The sequence below is a fragment of the Nothobranchius furzeri genome, chromosome 18 (assembly GCF_043380555.1).
Source record: "Nothobranchius furzeri strain GRZ-AD chromosome 18, NfurGRZ-RIMD1, whole genome shotgun sequence".
NCBI classification, from domain to species: Eukaryota; Metazoa; Chordata; class Actinopteri; order Cyprinodontiformes; family Nothobranchiidae; genus Nothobranchius; species Nothobranchius furzeri.
Genome location: NC_091758.1, coordinates 15,912,809 through 15,925,628, shown reverse-complemented (window position 1 = coordinate 15,925,628; position 12,820 = coordinate 15,912,809). Strand labels below are relative to the sequence as shown.

The window sequence follows — 12,820 nt, the reverse complement described above, 5'->3', positions numbered from 1 at the left end:
TAAATCAATAACGTGATTTGTGCTAAGAAATACTCCCCTATCCTCTTCCTTTTTCCAGTGGCACTTGACTCTACGACAGATTTAGATCAGTTTAACGTTTTATTACTATTACGTTTCATTTAATTAATTTTGCTTTTTCTCTCTTATTTTTATCTATTTATTTATTTATGTTATTTACTTATTTATCATGCCATCCTGTGATGATAATCTTAAAGACTTTTTAGCCAATTGTCATCAAAAAGGCCAATTAAAAATGTTATGTTAAAGATTTCACAAGATGAAAAATGTGAACATAATTTTTATCGAATGAGGGGTACCATTTATTCAATATCTTGTAACATTATTTTCTACCACACTATTGTCTCGGATGAGATGTTCCATGAATCATTTAGTCAGCTGAATGCCAAATTATTCATTTAATTGTTATTTTTATGCAATGAATGGAATGGGATGGAACTGTTCAAAAATTTGCGCATGTTTGCTCGAAGGAGAAAACTGTTGAAGCCTAAAGCGTTCTCCTAGACTTATAAATAGACACCGTTTCCTTAACCAATGAAAATAAGTGATGTCGCTGATGTATTCCTTTTTGAAAAGAAAGTGAGGCTTTACTGCATGCCCGCTGCAGCTGAGAATCCTAAGACAATAAAGATTATATTGACGTCCAATGGTGAGTTGGGCTGAAATCCAGGTTACTAATCCTATTATTTATTTATTTATTGTTATTATTATTATCTTTTTTTTTCTTTAGGCTAACTTTCTCAGTTAACTATGTTCTACAGTAGTTGAGTAAATTTTCCACAGTTCTGACATTTCATCAATTCAACTGGTTGTTGCCAAAAAGCCTTGTTCATTACCTGACTGCAGCAAGCACTCTTACTGGGTGTAACCATAGGAAACAGTCTCTTTTGAGCCTCTCTTTGTAAGTCCAGGATGACCACCGTCATTGATTAAAGTTCACGTTAGCACACATGCTCCTCCCCTTTTGTACTTTGTTTCATCAGCAGCAGGGCAAATAAGTTTCTGCCTCTTTGTCCATCTTGTAGTGCTCCCCGTCTTGATGTTATAAGTCTCAGCTTTTGGTGAGGGCTTCCAGGTTCTCTTTGTATAGAAGTCAGACCCAAACATTCTTTGCAGCTGGTTGTGACAGGCCCACCCAGTAAAGTTCATGCCCGCCACAATGCACAGCAAACGTTTTCCTTAAATATGTTGATTGGGTTGAAATGACAGAACTTTCTCTTTTACAAATCAAAATCAACGATGGTTTCTAATAATTAGTCGACTTTATTGACTCAAAGATAAATCTGAACTACTTCCTATGCACAATTTGTTCTGAATCATCAAATCAGTTCTACACAGGTTTTAAACATTAGGCACAATCTATCCCAAATGCAAGATCCCTCCTTTTATTTTTTATTTATCTATTTTATTTTGGGAAAATAACTACCAGTTTTTAACTCAAAACAGCCTGGTACAGTTTCTAGCCAGGTTACAGGAAATAATACTTAGTTTATCTGTTTTTTTTTTTTTTTTTTTTTCATTATTCAGCGTCTCAAAATCCAGCCATTAACGTTAATGGTTCTTAAAGTTGAGGCAAGACAATTATTGGATTTTGTTTTATAGCAAGATTTAACAAATATTTTATTTCCTGACTGATTATTTGTTAATTTTATGGTTTTCATAAAGATGATCCTGAGAAGTTCAGAGCTGCTTTTCGCAGCACCCTGTGCTATTTTTAGACTACGGGATTCTTGTGTGTAAAAGTGGGTGGAGTCAGGTCCCCAGGCTGAAACTCCAGTCATTCTCACCCCTGACTGTCGAGAGGAAGGGTCTCCTGCAGATCCTAACCACAAGCCTAAGGTACGCCCAAGACACCAAAAAATATCTTTTCTAAAGTCACAAATTGCTTAAATTTGCATGTTACACAGAAAAACAGAGAAAGAGAGAGTCCAGCTGATTTACGGCCCATAATCAGACAAAATACTTCCTTTATAACCACAACCATACAACTTTTTGTATTTAAAGGATTTTTCTTGTCATCACACTATCCATAAATTCTTTTTCTATTGTTTTTACAGTCTCTTGAACTAAATAACCGTCGAGCAAAAACATGGACCGCACCCTGTTTCTCAAGCAGCTGCTCCCTCTATTAAAAACTGAGTCATTCAGGAGAAGATCCAGCGAAAGCAGCATTTACTTCTCATGCAAGAAGACACACATTCACTCACTCACACAACGGCACAGACGACATTCTTTCTGTTTGTCAAAGTCTTTTAAACAAAAGTAAGTCAGTCCGTCACTTATTTATTCTCTTTATATATTTATATATAATATTTTAAGCACAGAATTTAAGTAACACTGCACTGGTTATTTTCAGAATTTAATGCTTACTATGCTTTTAAGCAGGACTTATGTAACATTAGAGTAAATCTAATTGCAATTTTTGAGAGCGCTCTGAGAAACAGTTTATATATTTATTTTCTGCAGATCTGTTTCGATTTTACTGTTTAGCAGCTATCTGACTTTATGTATATGTATATCCATATATTTCTAAAATAAAGCTGTCATATACAACCTTACTTGCGTTTCTTATTTTTATTTTTTATTTTTTTTCCTTTTTCATCTCCCGGCCACTTAACCCCCAGATCGGGGTCCCTCACATGCTGCCCCGCACACAAATGATTATCACGCTTGTACACTACGTATGTATATATATGTACACACATATACATACATACACACATACATATACATATGTTACTTTAAAAACCTTTTATTTATTAACTTATGGTGTTCTGTTCAAAGACTGATCAGAACAGGGTTGCAGAATTTGAATTTTGCATAGCTCCAAACATTAATTTTAGCACTGCAGTGTAATTTACATATACGAGTTGCAACTTTTTAAAGCTCTTATTTATCTTATTTATTTATTTTCTGGTACCGCATCAGGCCTTCACACACACACATCATCCAGCGCTGTCCACCCACACACACGGAGCTCCCAAAACTCGGCTCTGCATTCTGCACTCTCCTAGTGCTGCACTTTCAATCCAGAGCCGTAAGCAGCCTCTTGCTGCGCCTCACACACACAGGCTGAACTCAGCTTACACACACAGTGAAGCTTCTCTACAGCTGTGCTTTTTGTACTTTTATCAGTTACTTGGTACCTTTAAAGGTCCAAAAATTTTGTTAGAATTTTAGGAGTTCTCTTTTTACCTCCTAGGGCCTCAAACCCAACTTTTCTTGTCTCATAAAAGGTCCCAGACCTTGTACATTAGAACATTTTTTCTCATTTCATGCAAAGGTCCTCGACCAATAGAATTTAGGGAGCTCTTCTCTAGCCTCCCAGGGCCTTAACCCGAACCAGGTCCTCGACCTGTGCTATAAAATTTAGGGAGCTCTCTTTAGCCTCCCAGGGCCTTAACCCGAACCAGGTCCTCGACCTGTGGACTTTTAGGGTTCCCACCCCTATGGAATCCTAGCCAAGCGTTATATAACCTCGTTATATTTTCTATTCACTCGTCAGCAAATAGTGTGGTCAGCCACGACCTGGAAAATGGATTTTAGGGCTTTTCTAATAACCCTGGGCCTCCAACCCCTTTTTCTGTTCTATTTCCTTATCTTTATCATTAAACCATTGTAAAAATCCTTATCTTATTTTACCATTAAACCATTACAAAAAAAAATCTCTTATTACTTCTGCACTTGTCTCCACTTTCTTCTCCAACAATTATTTTAGGACCACAGCTACTATGATTCTGGACACAAAGGCTTTGGATAAATCCAATGAGCAGTTTTTAGAAATAAGGTTCTGCTCACCTTGTTTTTCACCGCGGTGTTTTGTGCCAAGATCGTTCACTGGGTCGGTTGGTCAAATTGTCCTACAAAAACTCCTTTTTCTTCAAAAAGAAAAAATCCTGTTCGTGACGCCAAATTTGTTGGTCTTTCTTCTGTTAGACCAAGCACAGGTACGGAGAAGATGGAGTTAAACACCTTTTGAGTTGGCAGAATGTGGAGTCAAATGATCAGAAGTCCAGTCACTGTTTTCACCGCTCATGAGGGGGAGAGGCTTGCAACTTCCAGCAGATCCCTCGATCTGCTCCTGACAGTTGCTTCAGACACTCTCGCCGTTCTGCTGAAACGGCTGATTTTTATTGAAAAGCACAGGAATGTAACATAAGCAGTTTGCCATACACACACGTAATTCTGCCATCTGCACCTGCAGACGCACGTCAGCTAATAGCCTTGTTAATGAAAGACCAATTCATCCCAAGGACATGCAACCTTGAGATGACCAGGACACATCCTGCAACATCCTTTGCTAACAAAGACAGTTGTTCTTGTATTGAGGAACTGAAGGAAGGAACACTTTCACTCCCTTTTGGAGTTCCTGCAGCTGTTTAGAGCTCGTGCAGGAGAGAAGCACAGAGAGGCCTTTGATATTATAACATGATTCCATAATGAAAAAAGTAGCATATAACAATGAATAATAAAAGAGCTTATATGAGAGTTACATATACTTTCATCAGGAACTAATACATCACAAGGTCATGTAATTCTAAGATAAACAGGAAGCATCCTGAAACATCCTTGATAACAAAGACAGTTTCTTGTACTGAGAGGAACTGAGAGGAGAAGGAATGCGTTCACTCCCTTTTTGTGCAGGAGAAAAATATGCAGCTGTTAGAGCTTGTGCAGAAAAACACTGAGAGGCACTTGATATTATAACAGGATTTCATAATGTAGAAAATAGCATATGATAATGTATAAAAGAGCTTATGATAATGTATAAAAGAGCTTATGATAATGTATAAAAGAGCTTATATGAGAGATACATATATTTTCAATCCCCCTTTTGAACTCTTTTAAGAGTTCAACAAAGATTAGATCCATAAAAGACATTAAAAAACAACATCAAATATCACTAAAAAGAACCTACTAAACAATGATTAAGAGACTGAAAAACAACCAACGAGTTCACAGCTGAGACTATGAAAAACTGTGAAACAATACATGAAACATGATTTCAACGTTAAAGGCACAGTCCGCAGGATTTGAATGTAGAATAACTTAAAAAATGTTTTATTTTGACCATCTGACCCAATTTTATTAAAAAAAGTAAATAATCTTTAATATTTCAATTTTCTCCTAAGTCCCTCCCCTGCCCTGTAGAGCTCAGCCAATATTTCTGCAAGCCTAACGTGTTGACCAATAGCGCTGCGTTACCACCAGGGGGCAGCTGTCAATCATCGAGCACGAGTAGATCTCAGCGTGCACAACAGTGTCACGCGCAGTGTTGCCAACTTAGCGAATCTGTCACCATTTATAACGACTTTTCAGACCCCATTAACGACTGTTTTTCAAAAAAGCGACTAGCGACAATTCTGGTGACATTTCCGACCGTCCTCAGCTACTTCGACTACAACTTTGTTGCCGAGATGCCGACTTTACCTGCAGATTAGAGATGCATTTGAAGCGACAGGACCATGTCCTTCCTCCAGATGATCAGAAAGAAAATGATCTGCGCATGTGCATGCAGCATGATCATGCTACCCCCGTTGACCAATCAAACCATTTGTGGGTTTTCACCCTCCAACTAATAAATTTGTTTTACAGAGAAAATAAATTTAATTGTACAAAAGAAATATCCAAGTATTTAAGACCATTTTTTTCCTTTTGTTAGTCACACACTGGCCACCCACCAACAGATATCCACCTATTTTCAGACTTTGTATCAGTTCTATAGAGAATTGAACATACATTAAACAGCCTTTTTAAAGGCTACTTTACACTGTTTACTTTTGCTTAGAAAGCAATAATTTCTTTAATTCCTATATACGTTTTTTCATCTTTTAAACATTTATTTCTCCTTCCTCTTTCTAAAGTGTCCCCAGCCTTTTTTTATTGCTTACCATTTATTAATTTCTCAGTTCACCTCACATTTTCCCCAACTCAAAATTTAAAAAATTGTTTTTACTTCTTTCATCCTGTCCCACCTACTTGTTTTCCCTTCATCATAGTGACACAGATTTCGATAAAAAACAGACATTTAACATTTTATTAGACAAATTGGCAAAGTAAATGCATTACAACAATGACACAACCAAAATCCTATTTCCAAAAGTACCGCAAAGAATGGGAGTCACTACCTGAATTTAAAGGTTGGCTGAAACCACATGCAGGTAGTGACATTAGAGCTACCTGCATGTACTGCAAAACAGACCTCTATGCAAAGTTGTCAGACATTAAAAAGCATGCAGCTACCCAGAAGCACATCGAGAAGGCTAAGCCTTACAATCAGGCAAGCCAACCCAAACTGACATTCGTTGCCAAAAAAACGGACACACTGAAGCAGGCAGAGGCCACAATTGCTTTGGCTATCAGTGATCACTGCTCAGTTTTGTCATGTGACCACATTGGTTTAGCATGCAAAGCAGCTTTCCCTGATTCTAGTATTGCCCAAAATTTTCGGATGCACCGTACCAAATGCACTGAGATGATAAATGGTGTTTTGGCTCCATATTTCATACAGCGGTTGGTGGCTGACATTGGCAGTAATAAATACAGCCTTTTGCTTGATGAAAGCACAGATGCCAGTGTCTCCAAATATCTGGGCATTGTGGTTCGCTATTTTAGTGAGGGAAAGGGACACGTGGTGGACACCTTCCTTGGCCTTCTTGAGCTGGAGGGAGGGGATGCGAAGAGCATCGCCAAGGCAGTTCTCTCCTTTCTCCATCAGTCTGGCCTTGAGAAGGAGAACCTGCTTGGCATTGGAACAGACAATGCATCAGTAATGACAGGGATATACAATGGTGTTCACAAAATTCTTAAAGAAGAAATAAAACACCTTGTTCTCATCCGCTGTGTATGTCACTCCTTGCAACTGGCTGTCAGCTCTGCTTCCAAAACCACTCTTCCTCGCAGTGTTGAGTTCCTGGTCAGGGAAACCTACAATTGGTTCTCCATCTCCCCTAAAAGAAAAGAAGCATACAGGACAGTTTATGAAACCATAAACTGTGGCGAGAGGCCATTGGCCATAACAAGAGTCTGTGCCACACGCTGGCTTTCAATAGAACGTTGGTTACGTATTGTAACCCCAGATTCTATGAGTCTAGTCGCAGCCCTTAAGCGAGCTGCTATTGGAAGGATGATCTCCGCATCAGCCAATCATGAAGATCTTAAATGTACGCCCACCAATAGTGGGCCCCCTCGTGGTATATAACCGCAGTGACCCCACTGCTCGCCTCCAATGGCTCTTATTCCATCATAACCAGTGGGGCCAAGTGGCTTAAGGGCTGCGACTAGACTCATAGAATCTGGGGTTACAATACGTAACCAACGTTCTATTTCGTCTAGTCTTAGCCCTTAAGCGAGCTGCTATTGGAAAAAAGCGCAGCTGGATGGGTTTACGCCACACTGGTTAACACAACCAATGGACACACCCAATCAATCTCCTTTAGTGAGGGACGTTCAGCCTCAGACCAGGCTTAAAGACTGAGGCAGCCACGATAAGAGAGGGGCCCTCACTAAAAAAACATCATCCACGAGAGGATGACATCCTTCTCAGCAAGGCCAATGAGGTGCCATAAGCATTCATTCAGCCTGCTGGGGTCCAAGCACTGAACGAGTGATGGAACCTGAAGACACATCTCGTAAATAATAACGAGTAAAGGAACAGAATGAAGCCCATGAAGCAGCCTGACAAATGTCTTCCATCGACACACCACTGTGGAGCGCCATCGAAGAGGAAATCCCCCTGGCTGAGTGAGCCCTGAGTGCCTCAGGGGAATCCTGCCCCGATGACGTGTAAGCGAGGGAAATGGCTTCACACAGCCAGTGCGAAAGACGCTGGGTCGACAGCGCCTGACCAAGGGAAGACTCCCTGTAGTGCACAAACAGGTTTTGTGAACGACGAATCTCCGAAGTGCGTGACACATACCGTACAAGCGCGTGCACCGGGCAGAGAAGGTGAGAAGCCGCTTCCTCCTCAGAATTATGGAGAGGAGGAAAAAGTCCAGCCAATGAAATTGACCTGGATTTGAAGGAAGCATTAATGCTTTTGGGCACAAAGGCTGGATTGGGGCATAAAACAGCAGACCCGCCATCTTCCCGGATCCTGAGGCATGCGGGAGCCACTGAAAGGGCGGTCAGGTCACTCACTCTCTTAACTGATGCTAGCGCTAGCAGCAATGCAGTTTTAAGTGACAGGAACTTGAGTGAGACCTGGTCCAAGGGTTCAAATGGGGCATTGGATAAGCCGTGCAGAACCACCGTTAGATCCCACTGGGGAAAAAGCGGGCGGGACACAGGTCTGTTCCTCCTGACACCTTTTAGAAAACGTTTTGTGAGGGGATGATTGAAAACAGATCTATCTCCAAACCCTTGGTGACAGGATGAGATAGCTGCAGCATATGTTTTAATAGTGCTGAAGGCGAGGCCCCTGTCCATCAGTATCCGCAGAAACGATAGGACATCCGCCAGCTGGCAGGAGAGCGCTTGAACATTCCGCTCTGTGCACCATTTCTGGAAAGCTGCCCATTTAGCAGCGTAAGACGCAATGGTAGAGGGCGCCCGCGCACTCTGAATCGTGGCGACCACATCATGCGGCAGCCCAGAAGCCTCTATGCGTGACCGCTCAGCGGCCAGACCCACAACCGTTGGCCTATTTCCGGAGGATGTTTGATTATTCCATCCGCCTGGAGAAGGGCGTCCGCCCTCCACGGGAGCCTCCACGGGGAGCCGGACACTAGCGCTTGCAGGTCCGGAAACCATGACGCGGACAAGCGCCTGGGAGCCACCAGAATCACAGAGAGCCGTTCCGACCGAATTCGGTCTAAGAGACGGGGAATCAGAGGGACTGGTGGAAATGCATAAAGGAGCGCTCGAGGCCAGGGCTGGTGTGAGAAGGTGTCCGCCCCGAGCGGAGGTCCGTCCCGGGGACTCAGGGAAAACCACAGGCGACACTGAGCGTTTTCGCGAGCCGCAAACAGATCCACAGACGGTTCCCCGAACCTGATCCAGATCTGTGATATCAGTGCGGGATGCAGACGCCAGTCGGAGTCGCGGGGTCCCCCTCTCGACAGGATGTCTGCCGCTACATTCAGGACCCCCGGAATGTAGATGGCTCTGATGGACAGCAGGTGGACATGTGTCCAACACAGTAAATCTGTGGCGACACGCAACAGAGGGAGGGATCGAACTCCCCCTTGGCGATTTATGTAGGCTGCCGCCACCTGGTTGTCTGTGTGAACTTCGACATGACAGCCCTCGAGAAGGGCAGCAAAGTGTCTGATCACATTCCTCACTGTCATAAGCTCCAACACATTTATGTGCTCGTGCGTGTGGGAGGGCCAACGATCTGCCACCGTATGGGACAAGCACGTGCCCCCCCACCCCGACAGTGACGCATCCGTAAACACAGATACGTGTGACGCAGGACGTCCGATGGGAACCCCGCGTGAGAGGATGCAGGGGTTCCCCCAGTGAGCGAGGTCCCCGCCCACTGAAGGGGGAATCCTCAACATACGTCTCTTCTGACATATCGGGTGCACCCGGAGGCGGGTGAACCAACGTTGCAAGCGCCTCGTGTGCAGCAAGCCTAGCGGCACCACCGAATGGGCTGCGGACATCATGCCCAGGAGTTTCAAGACTAACAGGGCTCTCACGATCTTGCGGGGTTGTACACGGGAGATCACCGTGGAGAGATCTGCCGCTCTTGCAGGCGACAAACGTGCTCTCATTAGGGAGGCGTCCAACTCCACCCCGAGATACACAATCGACTGGGATGGAAGAACGGAGCTATTTTCCCAGTTTATAGAAAACCCCAGGGTCGACAGATGCTCTGTCAACCTCCTGGTTTGCCGTGACGCCTCGTCCTTGGACCGAGCGCACAGGAGAAGATCGTCCAAGTAAAATAAAACCCTCATTCCCTCCGTGCGCAGTGGCTGCAGCGCGGTCTCCAGACATTTGGAGAAGGTGCGCGGGGCTAGCGAGTAGCCGAAAGGGAGGCGATTGAACTGACATTGAACTCCCTTGAACGAAAAACGCAGAAACTTCCGGTGATTTGGAATTACTGGTATGTGGAAGTATGCGTCTTTCAGGTCGATTGACGTGAACCAATCCCCGGGGCGCACATATTCCAGGACTTGTCTCATCGTTAACATGCGGAAATGCATTACTGCTATGGAGCAGTTGAACAGGGACAGGTCGAGAATCGGTCTCATTCCTCCCGACTTCTTCGGTACTATGAAGTAGCGGGAGTAGAAGCCCGAGAGCTCTTGTCCGCGAGGGACTCGTGAAATAGCGTCCTTGGACAGAAGTTCCCGCAACTCCAGCTCTAGGGCCTGAGACTGTACTTGCGATGTGAACGTCATCTCCACGATCCCGTTGAAGGGAGGTGGAGTGACCTGAAAATGAAGTGTGTGACCGCAATGAATGGTGTCCGAAATCCATTTGCTCATTATACAAAGGCGGCGCCACTCGTGCGCGCGTTCCGACAGTGGACGCGTGTGCGCGGTCACGTGAGCAACGACTGAGGGTTGTGCATGCGCCCTTACCGCCGTCGCCCGTACCAGAGAACTGGGGGCGACCCATGGAGGGCTGCGCTCGAAAGGGCGAGTGCGAAACAGCTGGAACAGGCTGGTCCGCACCGCGGAGCGTGGAGTCCGAGAGTGAAGGACGAGTGGGAGCCGAGCCTGTGCACGGGGGCGACAGAGTGCCCGCGGATGAAGCCGTGCACTGTGCCGCCGCGCGTGGTCGAGACAGCGACCTGACATCTCGCCCCACCCGACGATGTAGTGAGAGCTGGGAGAGTTGGGCCCGGCCGGATGCTGGGGCCGGAGCGCAAATGGAGCGCACCCTTACGGTTGGCCGTATATTATGACTGCCTGCAGGAACATGTATGCGTGCAGCAGTGCTTGGTGTGGGGAACATGTGTGAGAACTCGGCAGAGGATTCTGCGGAGGACTGTAGGATTGTGCTCTTTGAGTGACATGTTTTGGGTTTTATTTCAAAACCAACATCAACATCATTACAATCATGTACACACACATTCCCCCCAAAGAGTCACTTCCGTGGCTGTTTTCGGCGAGGCTCGTGCACCTGGGACTGCCAAGACGGCGTCTGCTGGCCCCGCCGGAACCGTTGCCCGCCATCTCGCTGGTCCCGCTGATGCGGAGCCGAAGCGGGAGGCCGGATCCGTGGAGCGGACGGTGCAGCTGGGCGTTTGAAGCTTCCGCGCCGTTCGTCCCATCCTCTGGCAGAACGGCCGGAGTGCGAGGCTGACCGAGGGTGAACCAGGTCTCGTACCGTAGCCGATAGTTCGGCCGTCTTCTGAGCCCTCTCAATGACGCCCCTAAGATGGGGACCAAACAGAACATCGGTGGTGATGGGGCCGTCCAGCATCTCCCTTTGCAGATGTTCCGGAATGGAGGGCAGGGCCTTGAGCCAGATCGCTCGCTGGATGAGGGTCTGCCAGGCAGCGATGCGAGCAGAACCGGTGAGCACAGCAGCACACAAATTGAGGATAGCATCAGCAGTCTTAGTAATGACGGCTTTCGACTCCTCGGGGGCTTCCAGCTCCTCCATCATCCTCGAGACGCCGAAGGCAAGGAGGGCGATGTTATTCCCTGCAGCGCCGGTCTGAAAGGCACACTGATGTGCGCGGTCGGTGAGCCGCGTCAGCAGCTGGTCATGTTTTGAAGCAGGAACAGCTCGCTGGCCAGCGAGGTGGTTCTTGGCGCCAAACAGCGAGGCCAAGTCTGGCTCTAGCGGAGGAACGGACGGCCAGCCTTGGTCGGAAAACCCCTCGACCTTGGTGATGGGCGCATAGGTGGAGACTGGCGCCTTGAGCTTGGCAGGCTCGGAGAAGGCGGCAGACCAGCAGCTCATAGCAGCGGGAAAGCGCGGCCAAATAGGGTCTAGAAAGCGTGTCTGAGTTGCCCCAAAGATTCCCGCCAAATCATCCGCTTCAGGCGGGGCTGGTTCTGGCACAGCTAGCCCCTTGTGGGCTGCTGCCGCAGAAATGATGGCGGGCAGCTCCTGGATCAGTGCTCTTACTGCTGGCAGGGAGGAGCGAGAAGCCACTGGGGCAGAAGGACCCGCTGGGCGGAGCTCATCGGCCTCCGTTATGTCTAGGAGGGATGCCGCCTCGTCGTAGTTCTCGCTGTCGGTGACGTCATCCAGCCGGTTGAAGCCAGCCGGCTCCTGACCGGCGTCGAAGAAATCCAACGCCTTGTCCAGCGGGTACGAGTCAGCCACCGGAGATTCTTCGTCGGCGGCGGGAGTGAAGTACTCGACCCGGCGAATCTTCTCTGCCACGGGCAGAGCGGCACAGAATGGGCACGAGGCCTGCGGGGTCAAGGCCAGGCCAGCGTGGTGAGCCCCGAGACAGACCTCACACTTAGCGTGCAGGTCTCCGCTGGAAATGGAGCCCGACTGGCAGGTCGGGCAGGGTCTGGCGTCGCTGGACATGGCTGGTAAGTCTTCTCGGATAATCTTGCTCTTTCTGGATAAATTTGCTCTTTAAGAAGCTCTCAGCTTGGCATGAAGAGAAAAAGGAGGCGAGCAGTGGGGTCACTGCGGTTATATACCACGAGGGGGCCCACTATTGGTGGGCGTACATTTAAGCTCTTCATGATTGGCTGATTCGGAGATCATCCTTCCAATAGCAGCTCGCTTAAGGGCTAAGACTAGACGAAATAGAACCTGCTGTATCAAGACTACTCAGTCAGTGGGAGGAGCTAAAGCTCCATTTTAGTCTGACCAAGACAAGCGAGCATTGCTACATGGCAGACGTTTTGCATTCAATGTATGCTGACCCACA

The 12,820-nt window shown here is 46.4% G+C and overlaps 1 long non-coding RNA gene across 1 annotated transcript; it reads right to left on the bottom strand.

Annotated features, from left to right (window-relative positions):
* Window positions 1-6,660: 6,660 nt before the first annotated feature.
* LOC139063918 (uncharacterized) lies at window positions 6,661-7,065 on the bottom strand. The gene is made up of 2 exons (XR_011517230.1): window positions 6,845-7,065; window positions 6,661-6,757 (listed from the first exon to the last, which is right to left on the bottom strand). It is a non-coding gene; the product is annotated as an uncharacterized lncRNA (long non-coding RNA).
* Between the last annotated feature and the right edge of the window lie 5,755 nt (window positions 7,066-12,820).